The 14382-nt window shown below is 47.6% G+C and overlaps 1 pseudogene; it reads left to right on the plus strand.

Annotated features, from left to right (window-relative positions):
- Positions 1-6649: 6649 nt before the first annotated feature.
- Positions 6650-14382, plus strand: part of LOC124510480 (60S ribosomal protein L10a-like) — a 29597-nt pseudogene continuing 21864 nt past the window's right edge.

A 14382-nucleotide genomic window follows, 5' to 3' on the forward strand; every position in this document is an offset into this window, starting at 1 on the left:
CCTTGAATTCATATTACTTAGGTTGCGGGTGGTTTTAATGCTCAGTATGTCTAAGTGCCTAATGGAGACAATGATGAAAGCAAAGAAAAAAACCTCCAGAGTCCACAGATTTCATTTGAAAACATTGTCGCTGCAGTAGGAACAATTATTTACCAGCTGTAATTAAGGGCAGCTATTTCTTGTGCTGTGTCCATGAGAACAGTTCCCTCTCTCTTTCTCTCTCCCCCTCTCTCTCCATGTGCACCCAAGCTCTGCAAACCATAAATCATGATTCAGATCTTTCTGTATGAACAGCAGCCGCAGCCTCTCAGGAATCCCTGGTGAGCGTGCCTTTTGTTTCAGACTCCCTTGTCCTACATTTTCTCCCTCCCCCGTGGCACCCCCTCTGCATCCCACCACCTCGAGGGTGCTTCCCACAGTGGGGGGCAGGGGAAGAGGTATGGGGGGGATAGGCTCCAGGGCAGAGCCCGTGGACGCACAGTGCTGGGGTGAGGCTCCCCTGCTCAAGTGCACGCAGCTATCTGATTTTCAGTATCACTGGGTCCTTTGTAATCTGAGTGTTTTGTTTTATGCCTTTTAGAACAACGTTCTGCACAGGGTTAATAGCTTCACCAGGCTGCTGGAGGGAGCACTGTTGGACAGAAGGGCAGGAAGCCTTGGTGGAGAGGAGGCAGGGCTGCCCTCTGCCCATGCCAGGACTCTGCGGTGGCAGCACTGGGGCTCAGCGGGCAGCTGGGCTTGCCCTCTTCTCTGGTCCAAGCGCTCCTTACCCTTCCCAGTTCGGTAGATTTTGAGCACATCCCTACTGCAGTGCTTTCTGCTGGGGGCCCTGAGAGAGAGAGCCAAGCTGGAAAATGCACTGTGGCTTCTCCCCAGGGACCGGACGCTATGGAGGGCAGCTGCACAGAGAGCAGGAGAGAGAGAGAGCGAGAGAGCGAGAGAGCACGCACAACTTCTGTGCAGAAGGCAGAGATGAACATCACAGTAGCGATCCAAATTGTTCTGTAAAAGGGGACCTAGGAGTAAGAGAGGAGGAAGGGTTGCATCCCAATGTGGGAGGAGGCCGTCCCGAGGGAGGTGGGGGTCTCGCCTTTGTGGAGGTTGATCTGTTTCATGGTAGGAGGGGAGGGCATTTCATATACAGAGGGATATGTAGGTTTAAAGGAGGAGCTGGTGTGTGCATGCACGTGTGTGTGTGTGGCAAAAAAGCCAATTGGTGGGAGATAAAGTGTGAAGACAGGGTAAGGGAAAGGCTGGGAGGGCAGGTTTCTGCTGCAGGAGGGGAAGACTGGAAGGTTGGAGGGCGGGGGCGCTCTAGGACGCGGATGGGGCTGACAAAAGAGGGGGCTGCCTGCCGTGCGGAGCTGAGCTAACATGTCAAGTGCCCCCGGAGACGAGGGCTGAGACAGAGGAGGGTCTGAATGGCGCGGCCCTGTCCCTGGAGATGGCACAGTGGCTGCCCGTTTTTTCACTCCGCGAACACCGGTCAAGTCCCTGCTAGGTGTCCGAAGTGCTCAGCGTGGGAGGTACTGAACCCCTTGCGGCCGTGGTGCCCAGATGCCGTGGCATGAGGCATCCAAAAAGCTTTAAGATCAGCCCCCTCCAGAGACACTCATGAGCACGTGCACGTGAACGCGGTGCCAAACTGTGCTCACAGGCTGTGCTGCGCATGTGCGGCCAAGCAGAAAGGCCTGGTGTCAGGAGGCATTAAGGAGGGAGTTTCCAGATGCCTCCTTAGCTTCTCAGCTCTGTCCTCTTGAGTTGTCCCTACAGCTCCCAGACTCCCTGCATTTCGCAGAGTCCCAACCTGACAAGAGGGTATGGACAGGGGCACCCGTGGCCCCCAGTTGCTGTGTCCCCAGGCGATGGGACCCTAGTGCGCGTGGGCACACACGTGCACAGACTCCTCCATGACGGGGCTGCAGCAGCACTGGAACACTTGAGGCTCAGACTGGGAGACCGTGAAGAACTCCCTTGGGGCGGGGGTGGGGGAAGCGCTATGGAAAATGCTCAGGACTGACTCCAAGGTTCAGCCTAGAGGGTTCCCTGGGCTCCCTCTAGCCCACATGTGCATAATTACCCTGTGTTCCTGTGATAATCACACCTGCTTGTTTGTAAATGTTATCGTTGTAAAGTGACAGCTGGATGGAAAGGCCTATAATTCTCAACAGTAGTATTGAATGTTTGCCCATTCAGGGCAGTTAGCCTTTTGAGTGGATGGGTGTGGGAGGGGGGTTCTACGGCCCCTCTCAGGGGGTGCCTGCTCTTCCCGCAGTTCACAGAATTCCAGCTCACTTAGTGTGTGTTAATAGATACCTATTTTAAGAAGAGGTAGAAAGGCCAAGCTGGTGTCAGAGTACCAAGGAAACGGGGAAGGACTGTTAATGAAACATCAGATGGGAGGTTGAGTACACTGGGAGGCTGAAACTCCCCTGAGCCTGAAGAGGATAGAGAAAGCGGAGAAAACAGCACAGAGAGTGATGAAATGGAGGTTCGGGCTGCAACCTATCAGGTGAGCAGAAACGAGGAGGAACCTGTTATGAGGAATGTGTCTCAGCTGTGAGCTCCACCACCACCACCACTGACACGGACACCACACAGGGCACTCTCTCCTCAGTTTTCAGAAAAAGAAGCTACTTTCTCCAGCTGTGGTCTCCTCTTTGTCACCACCACCAAGCCACGGGGACAGGCTTTTGGGAGGATTTGCATCTGTCTCCCGATACAAACCCGGGGCTGCTCTGGTTAACATTTAAGCATGGTCTAATGAAATGGGGTACCTGAGCTGAATGACAGTTTTAATTATGTTCAAAGTAGCTTTTAAAGAATAAATAAATGAACGCATAAATGATACAACAAATAAACAATTGTGGAGGCTTGGAAACATGTTTCCAAAATTCCTTGACACGCTTTCAACAGAGGGATGGAGTTGCTGTCCCCGCCTCTTGAATCTGGGTCTGTTCTGCTTGGCCAAGCAGTGGGGATGATGGCTGTCTCATTTCTCAGGCTTCAAGAAACTGGTAACTTCTGCTTTCCACCTCTTGGGACACAGAGTGTGGGACCCCAGCTGCCTTTCTGTGAGGCAGCTCAAGCCACCTTGTGGAGACGCCCACCGGGAGAGGGTCCAGCAGCCAGCCCCGACTTGCCAGTTCTGTGATGCACCACCTTAGAAGCAGGTACAGATGAATTGTTCCAACTGATGCCATGTGGAGCACAGCCAAGCTTCCCGGCTGAGCCCCTGCTCAGCAAAAGAGTGAACAAAAGAAATAGGTGTTGTTTTAAGACACTAGGCCTCGGCGTAATTCGTTCTGCATCAAGAAATCACTAAATCTGATTTATGAATAGATTTTATGCTATGGAATGGACTGTATGTAATAGTCTAGAACTGTGGCTTGACTGTTTATTCACAGACACTATTCCTGAAGCACTGGCTGCATGGCCTTGGTGGTCAGATGCAATCAGAGCTTAGAACGTCAGGCTCCTTACCTGTAGAGAGAACAGGTTCCATCTGGTGCTTATATCGGGAGCATGGGTTTCCATATGCAGAGTGGCAGTGCCCTTGACAGAGAGCACTCCTCGACAAAGGGTGGCTCCTTGTTTTCCTCCAACCCCATTCCCCACCCCTAGGGGATCGGTGGTTAATTTTTTGGCTTGTTTTCAGAACTGACCTAGACAGGTAACTTGGTGAGAGTCATTGTCTCAGAGAGGAAGGGAGTGCTCAGATTCAGGGGTGGCAGAGAACTACAGTCTTTTGTAGTTTGGACTTTTTTCTTTAAACAATTTGCACAAACCACCTTTCAACAAGAAGATACAGGAATAAAAATATTTTTGGAGAAGTGGTCCAAAGGTCAAATAAAAAACCCATTTTCCGAAGCTAAGTGAATTTCCAAGAAGGGCAGGTCACATGGCCAAACGTAGGTCTCAGGTTGTTTGTTTTTCCACATTTGCTTGTTGAAGGGAGGGGCTTCATAAACAGGAACACTGGCTCTGAGGTGGGAAATGCGCAGTGTTCCCCCCCTCCCCCCACCTCCCAGGGCCTCTGTGGAGCTCATTCCGTGCCTGGCTGTGCATGGTCTGAACTGGGAGCATGCTTGTCCCTGTCAGCCTGTGGCCCAAACCTCACCTGTGGTGGGTGGGGCAGACACACCCGGAGTCAGACGCCCGTGGAAGCTTCTTGGAGCCAGCCTCCTGACCGGAGGGGCCACTTAGCTCCTTCTTCTGCAGAAAGCAGATAAAGACCTTAGTGACCATCCACTCTCAGCTCGCTCTCTCCTTCTGTGTCAGTCAGTGCCAAGGTGAACACTGGGTCAGTGTTTTAGAACAGGATGGGGTCCTAGGTGGCAGGAGTAGCTTTCTGCCATTATCGTAGCTTGGACGGTTAATATTTCCTAAACCTTCTGGTTCACCGGCTTCTATTAGAACAGGATGGGGTCCTAGGTGGCAGGAGTAGCTTTCTGCCATTATCGTAGCTTGGACGGTTAATATTTCCTAAACCTTCTGGTTCACCGGCTTCTAGAGAGGACATTTTGAGCACCAAGTGCATTGCAGTCCTTTCTTCTGTGGGAGGGACTCATCAGTGTGCATCAGTGCTGGCTTCTAACTCTCCCCCATCCCACTGATGGGCATCTGCTGGTCCATGAATGGCTTTGTGGTGTGAACACTGGGGGTCATACAAGGTGTGGAGGGAGTTGTCTGATCTGTAAAGGTTGGAGCTGGGCTGGAATACATCGTTCCCCAAAGGATAATCTCAGGAATACCAGTGCCAGAGTATAGACAGAAGTTCTCAGGTGGACAGGCCCTGTCCTTTTGCTGCGGGACTTTTTAGAGCCTTTAAAATACGGTGGCCTGTGATGTTCATGTTGTCCCAGACATCCATGATGTATGTCTGAGTCTGATGTGAAAGACTGGGGGCCTCATGGGTATCAGTTGGGAAGCCCTAATCTCCAGGGTCGGAGGATGTTATTAAATTAAAAAAATTACAGAGAAGGACAGGTTTATATTTATCTTCTTTGTCCCTCTTCGTGGCTCTCCTATAAATGGTCTCTGGGGGTTCCTGCTCCTCACTTTCCATGCTACCCAGGCCTGGACTCTGCTTCCTACTGGCTTAGGGTTTCTTCTCTGCTAGAAGGACCCTGATCCTACTGACCTGTCCCTCCACCAGCCTCTTCATCGAACATTTTCCCCTAGTGTCTCATTGTCTCAGAGCCTGGCTCTGCCTGCCGATTTCTCCCTAAGACTTCAAAGATGTCCGTCACCATTGTGCTGGGGGGACTTTGATGTCTCTGTGCCTGCTCTGGTGTTCGTGGGGCCTACCCACGTGGACCCACTGAAGATCTGCAACCAGAGGCTTCAGCTTTTCTCTCCTTGGACCCAAGCACTTGGGAATTTAGGAGTCTTCTTCTGTAAAGGGCCAGATAGTCAATATTTTCAGCTTTGCTGGCCATCTGGTTTCTGTTGTAACTAGTCAGCTGCTACCACAGTGTGGAGTGACAACAGGCAGGCAGTAGGGAAATGAGAGGGTGTGGCCACATGTGGCCTGAGTGCCATAGTTTGCCAATCCTTGCTCTAGAATATATCATGGGTGCCCTTGGAGCACTCCACTGTTCACCAAATTATTATCTTTCCTCTCAGCCACAGCCTGGATAACAAGCTATAGAACTTGATTTCCATTTTATTTCACCCAAGGATTGGAGCCTGTGCCCGAACTCGAACCCCAAGGCATAGGGCCTTGATTCCTGGCTGGCTGTTGAGGGCCCGTGAGTGGAATTAGACAGGGAGGAGATTTGAGTGCAGTATTCTGACTAACCCTTAGGACTGTCCGTCAGTGGAAGCTCATTTGAGAGACCGTGAGTTGAGGGGTCAGTACCCTGACATGGAGGGTGGGAACACCCAGCAATGCTTTCACGTTACTTTGTTCTGGAAATCAGAGGTGGGTTTTGATGGCCTCGAAGGCAATTCCAGCACCTGACCTTCCGATGCGGATTCAAAGCCTGGCTTCTCTCCTCCCCACCCCTACGTCCTCCTGAGTGGACCCCTCCCTAGGCTGCAGCTGGGTGTGTGGCCACTGTGGCTTCCCTTGCCCAGTGCTAACTTGCCTTACTTAATTCCCTCTGCCCAGATCAAATAGAAACAGATGCCTGTTAGAAAAATGAATTGAAGCTGGGGATATAATGTTGAGTTATTGAGTTATTTTGATGGACGCCAAAGCCTGATGCAGTCACACCTGGCAGCCACAGCCTCCGCTCTGTCTGGCTGCTGATTAGCTTTGGAGCGAGCTATGACAGAATCCCTTCTTGCTCCAGGGACTGCCTCTTGGCTCTGAGAGCCTGTCACCCTCTGCATCCCTAGCAAATGTTACATGTGAAGCGGGGTGGAGGCATACTGGGCACAAAGCTCTTTTGTTGCCCCTGCTGACACTTCATGGACCTTGTTTGTTCTGAAGTTGCTCTTCTAGCACACCTAAGCATCCCCGCTGGTGGACATCAACAGATTGGATCTGAAGCACAACGTTGTCCCCGGAAGGGTGTCCGGACTGTGAAGGGTCTGAGTTTTTAATCCTGCTGGCAAGAGCACAAGTTAGCCTGGCACAGTTTCCTGGAGGCTGGAATAAGATGCAACACTCCTGGCCTAGAGACAAAGGAGTTTATTAAACATGGCGGAGAAGTTCCCCTTGACTGCAAGTGCCATGGGCACGAGGCAAGTAAGTCTGGATGGGTGATGGATGCCTGTTCACACAGTAGGTGTTTTATACCCGAAGAACTTGAGCTTAGGGGACCAGAATCTTTTAGTAGTGGCAGTAAGCATGCCTGCTCTTTGGTATGGAGGGAGAGACTACTTCCATAGAGAGTTTCTCAACCTAGGCTTCATGAACATTGTGGGCTGGACAATTCTCTGTTGGTGAGGACTTCCTTGTGCACTAGAAGATGTTTGCTTGGCAGCATTTCTGGCATCTACATGCCAGATGCCATTAGCATCCTTATCCCAGTTGTGACAAGCAAACATACCTCCAGACATTGCCAAGTGTCCGCCGAGGGGCAACGTTGCCCCTGATTGGGAATCGCTGCTCTGTAGCATGTAAAACATGTTCTCACTATTTAAATATCCTTGAGAAGAATGGGCATTCTTAGAAAAAAGGGAAGTCGGTGTCTCTGATCACAAAGCAAGTAGGAACCTGAGAGACCTATAAAGAACTGTCTCTCAACGACAGGCAGGTGAATGTCACGTTACCTGGATGGGACTGGATGGCAGTGATCGTCAGCATCTGGTCTGTGGCCCAGGGGTGGACTGTAAGACACAGTTATGAGCTGTATACCCATCCTGAATGCAAGACATTTCTTTGCTCTTACGGATGAACGGAAAGGAATTCGGTAGACTTCTATTTTTACGTGTGATTAAGGCCTACTTATTAGTACCCTACTAAGTTATTAAGGGCCAATAAAATCTGGTGTTTCAATCAGAGAGGCATTGAATGACAACACGCCAAGTGTTGAAACTCGACCATCTGCTGAGTATTACCATCACAGAGTAAATGTCTAGGATATAAGAATAAGTCTGAATTTTGTTCAAAATACGATCATTGTTATTTTTTGGTGGTCAGGTTTTAAGCTTGATAGATTGCTTTTGTGGTCATCCTGCTGTGTACATTTGTAATGTGAAGTGTTCAATTGCTTTCTGCTGACAATGGTATAGTGCAAGTGTGACCAGTGTGAGGTGTTGCTGACCATAGCCACTGCCATGAAGGTGGTTTGGTGGCCCTGGTGCTGAGGGTGGTGCCGCCTGAACTGTGTTTTATGATTCGAAATATAAATTTACACTTCAACTGAGTGACAGACTTTTAACAATGAGGAAACCATTGGGGGATTTTAACTCCCAGCTTTATCTGTTATACTTGATTTTGAAAGTTGATCTTCGGATACTGACCATACATAATGTGATTTGTCAACATTGCTGGCATTTTTGTGCTGACTGGATGTGATGGTAACCTGTGACTCATGTGACTGTCAAGCTGTCACGAGTGTAGGGATGTAACAATGATACTGTAATAGGCATTTGGCTAATTTCCTTGTAGAGGCCAAACATGAGCTAAATAGTAGATTCTGGCCAAATGCTGAGGCTTCTACCTAGTCTACTGAGGACTAAGATAGCTTCTCCTGAGAAACCTGGCTGGTCCACCAACTGGGCACCATGACCAATCTCCCTCTGCAGGTGAGGTGGTCAAGACGGATGGTGCGTTGAGTTGCTTGATGTCTCTTGAGTTGCTTGATGTCTCTCGAGTTGCTTGATGTTTTTACTGGCTGCTCTTCTTGACTTTGATGATAAAATACTATTTATTCAGATTTGTCTTTATTAATATAGGTTTTATTCCATACCTTTTTTTTTTGTTAACCTGTCAGCATGTGGTGTTGCCATTTAATTTAGTTATATATTTTCTTTTCTTAAAACCCAATATGGAAACTTAAGGACACACACACTACAGTTTAAATAATATTCCCTACTCTTCCCTTGATCATGGGGTGCCAAGACATTTGGTCAGACATTTTTCTGAATATGCCTGTGAGGGTGTTTTTGGATACGATGAACATTTGAATAGGTAGACTAAGTAAAACAGGTTGCCATCTCTAATGTGGGTGGCCCTTATCCAATCAACTGAGGGTCTGAATGGCACAAAACGACTGCATAAGAAGGAATTTCTTTCACCTTTCTGACTGAGCTGGACATTGGTTTTCTCCTGCTCGGGTATTGAAATTTACACCATTGGCTCTCCTTGTTCTCAGGCCTTCACACTTGAACTAGAACTACAACACTGGGTCTCCTGTGGCTCCAGCTCGTTGACTACAGATGATGGGACTTCTCAGCTTCCATAATTGTATGAGCCATTTCTTTATCATAAATCAGTCTCTTTCTCTCTCTTGCTCATTTCCTCTATCTCTGTCTCATATTACTCTATTACGAGCAAATATCTGTATCAATATCATCTATGTCTATATCTCCTTTTGTTGGCTCAGTTCCTCTGGAGAACCCTGACTAATAAGAGGGACCATCTAGGGAAATAGAAATGAGAGAGTAAGAATGTACTTCAGGGAAAGGAGAAACATCAACAAAGGTTTTCTTACTGTATGGATTACCACTGAGAAAGGCTGAATGTCAACCCACTGGAGGCTTGAGGAACCATGATTCACATTTCTTTCAGTGGAGGACAAGTGGCATGAGGACATTTTCCCATGGATTTGCATCTCCCAAGGATTGCCCTGGGACACGGATTTTCCCACTTCCAAACTATGTCCGTCTGCAGGTAACTTACCCAGCACCTCTTGCAGCTTTGGGATGCAGAGAAACCAGATGCTGAGATACTAGTGCTCTTAGCCTGGGAGCACTAGTAAGGAGATGTAGAGCTGTCCAGAACCGTGGTGCTGAAGTTTCCTGGGCCAGAGAATCAATACCACACAGGTATAATAAAACTACCTGGTTACTTTTAAGATTATAGGGCATAGTTTTATAATATAATGGAAAGCTCCGTGAGGACATAGGGTTTTAAAAAAAGTTTTGTTTATATATGTATCTCCTGTGCCTGATACATAAAGAAAACAATACATTTTTATTGAATGAATAAACATAAAATCAGATGTGTGAGCTCACATTATCCTCTTATAAAGCAAATAATAAGGCTTTTCTGTGTGTTGCCAAGAAGAAGTCTACTTCAGCAGTTTGTTTGTCTCTAGTTCTTTGTCACTTGATTTTTTTTCTTCCTGAAGAGGAAAAGGGGTGGGAAAGATGGGCCACAGGTTCTTGTGCTCACCCAGAGCAACTACTCTAAATCATTCCTACCAGCAGGACTACTGCTGAACTCCAACCAGACAGTCTTCGCCTGTAGGTGGTGAGCTTGGAACCGGAGGCAATGAGATACAAGGACACAGGGGGGGGGGGTCATTGGAAAGTCCTAACCAAGGGCAATGGGGAACCACTTTATATATTAGGGTGACAAATGTTCGGATGCTCACCTTGCTATTTAATTTTTACAACCCAAATTTGTGATAATCAGCATCTGTAAGGTTTAATCAGAATATGAATTGGAGTGGCTTTGCCTTGTTTTCTATCTTCATTACTCTTTCTCCCTTGGGTCATCGATGGAAATCTTTCAGTGCACAGGCCAGTGGGATATGAATGCATCCTTTCCCAAGAAACGACTCTGTGTAAGCTTAAAAGAGCTTATTAAATTAGTATGTGGGATATGATTTCATCCACATAATAAAAGCTGCAGCTGCTTTTAAAGAAATGAAATTGTATTGCACATGGCGTTCAATCTTCAGCCCTACCCACACAGGTGCTCTGTTGGAGAGATGCATGGCTCCCAGAGGGCCTTCTTCGGGGAGGGACATCAGCAAGGAGACAAATGAGCCTTCCTGCTTTTCATACTATACATGTTTGCTCTTCATTCGTGGAGGTTGGAAGTCATGGATTTCATTACTGCAGTGCATTGAGGGCCAGGGAAAAAAAAATCCAATTTGCTACTGCCTCAATGACTTTGTGTTTTAATCAAATGGATAAGAAAGAGTCATTAACTGATGCTCAGACTGATTAAAATTCCAGTGAGAAGGAAAAGAAATGAGATTGTGACACAGCCTTAGAAGGTCACTTGCTCCCTGGTAGTTCTGCGCCTATAAAGTCTCCCTTGTTCGTTGTTACCATTACTGAGCACACTTAGCAGCTGTGGACAGTCGGGGTGGCATCCTGACCTTCGTCCCTTGGACAGTGGGGGTGGCAGTCCTGACCTCTGTCCCTGTGTCCAGGGTCTCTGGCTGTGAAGGAAGGTGCCTATCCTTTCTGGGATGATCCAGTGAGTGGACTATATAAATCCCCTTCAATATGGTGATAAAAAAAGTTTCCTTTTCCCTGCACTCATGAATCTTGATTTTAAATCACAGGAACTTTTAAAGATGTGGCCACGGTACTGATTACCTGTATCCTGCAGGGTCAGTGGAGGTGCGGAAGGCAGCAGCAAATGCATCTGAAAGCACTCTGAAAGCTCTCAAGTGCTACTCAAATTTAGATGCCTGTGATTATTGTTATTATTATTATTTTTATCTCTCTCATTACTATTGTTACTGCCACTGCTACTATGAAGTTTAAGATTGCACAAATTTTCCACATGGCTTGTTTGCTTGACAGGCAGAGATCAGAGGGGCAGTTGGTGAACGGGAAGCTTTCCTATGGCAGAATTTCTCGCAGCTGTCTCTGGGTGTAGCCTCGGGGCCCAGGAGAATTCATCCATAGAAGGGAATGGATTCCTGAGCAATTTCACTGATGCCTCCATGAGGAGGTGAAACAGACACTTGTGCCTCAGAGCAAGCTGGTAGCCTGCTTTCTTTGTTCATTCCCTCATGCCCTCCTTCCTTATCCCATTAATAGTGAGTGGCTCCTATGTGTCAGGCACTGTTCTTCCTGAGAGTCACATTTCTCATGATCCAAGAGGGGACAAGGAGGAACACTCATTTCTCAGTGTGTAGTTAGAGCCTCCAAGGGCTGGTAAGATTGGCCACACTCACAGGGCAGTGCACTGAGGCACCTGAGCAGGCTGGGAAGTGGGCCAGACCCGTGGAGACGTGGAGGGTGGGGGGGGGGCAGACAATCTTTAGGGAGTAAGCAGGAAATGCATGACTAGAATCAATATCAGAAACAGTTTGCAGAGAGCATGGACAGATTTTAAAAAGTAAAATAGAAACAGAGGTTATATATAATGGTCAAGCAAAATGCACATTAGACTCAGTGGCCACGGTCAGTGGGAAAACCAAAATAGAGACCTATAGGGTGTAGTGTCCACAGACTTGCTGCCACTGAACAGTGAGCTGGGCTTAACTATGGAGAGCCCTCAAAAAACGAAAAATAGAAATACTAAGGGACCCAGCAATCCCACTTTTGGAACTACATTCAAAGGAAACAAGACCATTATCTCGAAGAGGTCTCTGCACCGCCGTAGCAGCATTATTCACAATAACTAAGACATGGAAACAGCCTAAGTGCCCACCGATGGTTGAATCGATAAAGGAAATGTGCCATGCGCGTGCTCACACACACACACAATGGAATACTATTCAGCCATTAAAAAAATTGAGATCCAGAGCACCTGGGTGGCTCAGTCGGTTAAGCGTCTGACTTCGGCTCAGGCCATGATCTCACAATTCGTGAGTTTGAACCCCATGTCGGGCTCTGTGCTGACAGCTCAGAGCCTGGAGCCTGCTTCAGATTCTGTGTCTCCCTTTCTCTCTGCCCCTCCCCCACTCATGCTCTGTCTCTCAAAAATGAATAAACATTAAACAACAAAAAAAAATAAAAAAAAAATCAAGATCCTGCCATTTGTGACAACGTGGATGGACCTTGAGGGTATTATGCTAAGTGAGATAAGTCAGACAGGGAAAGACAAATACTGTATGATCTCACTTATAGGTGGATTTAAAAAAAAAAAAAAAGCGAAGTTCACAGCAAAAGAGATGAGTTTCGTGGTTACCAAAGGCGAGAGATGGGGAGGATTGGAGGCAGATGGCCAAAAGTGGTACCTTCCAGTTACAAGATAAGTAAGTTCTGGGGAGGCAGTGTACGTCTTGATGACACATAGAGCTAACACTGCCGGATGGTGTATTTGAAAGCTGCTACAAGAGGAGATGGTGAGTTCTCAAGGGAAAAAAAAAACACGTTTTTCCATTTTCTTTAACTTTTTTTTTTTGTATCTATGTGAGATAATGGGTGTTAGCTAAACACTGTGGTGATCATTTCATAATATATGCAACTCACTATACTATCCATCTTAAACTTATACAGCACTGTATGTTGATTATATCTTAATAAAACTAAAAAAAAAAAAAAAAAAAAGCCCTGGGCTCAGAGCTCTGCAGGGGCCAGTGTGGAAAGGGACGAGCAGGTGGATATCTGGTCTCCACTTCCCGGGTCAGAGAAACAGCCTGTCCAACTCAGTAGTGTGGTTTAGACAAAAGCAACAGGGGCTTGTTCCCTTACCCGTTCGGATACCATCTTGGAAGTCTGTGAAATGACACTTCCACCGTCCCTCCTGCTTCTGAGTCTGGAATCGTTCTTGGCTTGCAGTCTTCAGCTGAAACCCAAGTCAGGTGTTGTAATGTCCTGCAGCAGGTAGAGGAACACTTCCTTTTGGAGGCTCCGAATCGCTTGTCTTCCTCAGGGAGGTTCTCATATTTCAGGATTTGATTTAAATAACCAAGGCTCATATTGTAACTTTGCTAATTAAAGCAAAATCGATCCCTAACTAGAATCTTATTTTTACTTAATTTTTAAATGTTTATCTTTTTGAGAGAGAGGGAGAGACAGCACGTGAGCAGGGGAGGGGCAGAGAGAGAGGGAGACACAGAATCTGAAGCGGGCCCCAGGCTCCGAGCTGTCAGCACAGAACCCGACGCGGGGCTCGAACTCACAAACCACAAGATCATGACCTGAACCGAAGTCAGATGCTTAACCGACTGAGCCACTCAGGCTAGAATTTTATTTTTATTTTTATTTTTATTATTTATTTATTTATTTATTTATTTATTTATTTATTTATTTATTTATTTATTTATTGAGACAGGGAGAGACAGAACATGAACAGGGGAGGGTCAGAGAGAGGGAGACACAGAATCCGAAACAGGCTCCAGGCTCCGAGCTGTCAGCACAGAGCCCGACGCGGGGCTCGAACTCACGGACCGCGAGATCATGACCTGAGCCGAAGTCGGCCGCCCAACCGACTGAGCCACCCAGGCGCCCCTAGAATCTTATTTTTAAAAAACAACATAAGAACACTAAAACGTTGTGATGGTAACAACCGTCAGGTGGGGAATGGGGCAGGGCCAGAATTCACTGAGCATGCTGAGTTAGCCCTTCCTGCCTCTGTCTCCTGTCTACCAGCCGCCTGCCAGGGGTGCCCTGGGACCAGTCCTTCTGGACCCAAAGTGGGGAGTTCGATTCTCATGAGGAGGAGGCAAAGAGCACATGGGAGAGAGAGTGCTGTTCCAGCCAGAGGGGTGTTCTGCTGTATTCTTGTCCCAGTGACAGAGTATCTGTGGCCACCATGTTGCACAGGTGTTGTGTGGAGGGGAACAGCAGCTTCAGGCAGAGACACACTGTGTCCGAAGGGTGCCAAACCTCGGGACTGAGGGGCCCCCAGCTGGCTCAGTCCATTGAGCCTCTGGCTCTTGATTTCGGCCCAGGTTGTGATCTCGTGGTTCATGAGTTCGAGTCCCACATCAGCCTTTGTACTGACGGCATGGAGCCTGCTTGGGATGCTCTCTCCCTCTCTCTGTGTGCCCTTCCCCCACCACTTGTGCTTGCTCTCTCTCTCAAAATAAATAAATAAACATTTAAAAGATGTGGTTGTTCTTCTGT

The sequence above is a fragment of the Lynx rufus genome, unplaced genomic scaffold, assembly GCF_022079265.1.
Source record: "Lynx rufus isolate CCGP_SWC_20201006 ecotype Redwood Valley unplaced genomic scaffold, mLynRuf1.p SCAF_1, whole genome shotgun sequence".
Classification (NCBI taxonomy): domain Eukaryota; kingdom Metazoa; phylum Chordata; class Mammalia; order Carnivora; family Felidae; genus Lynx; species Lynx rufus.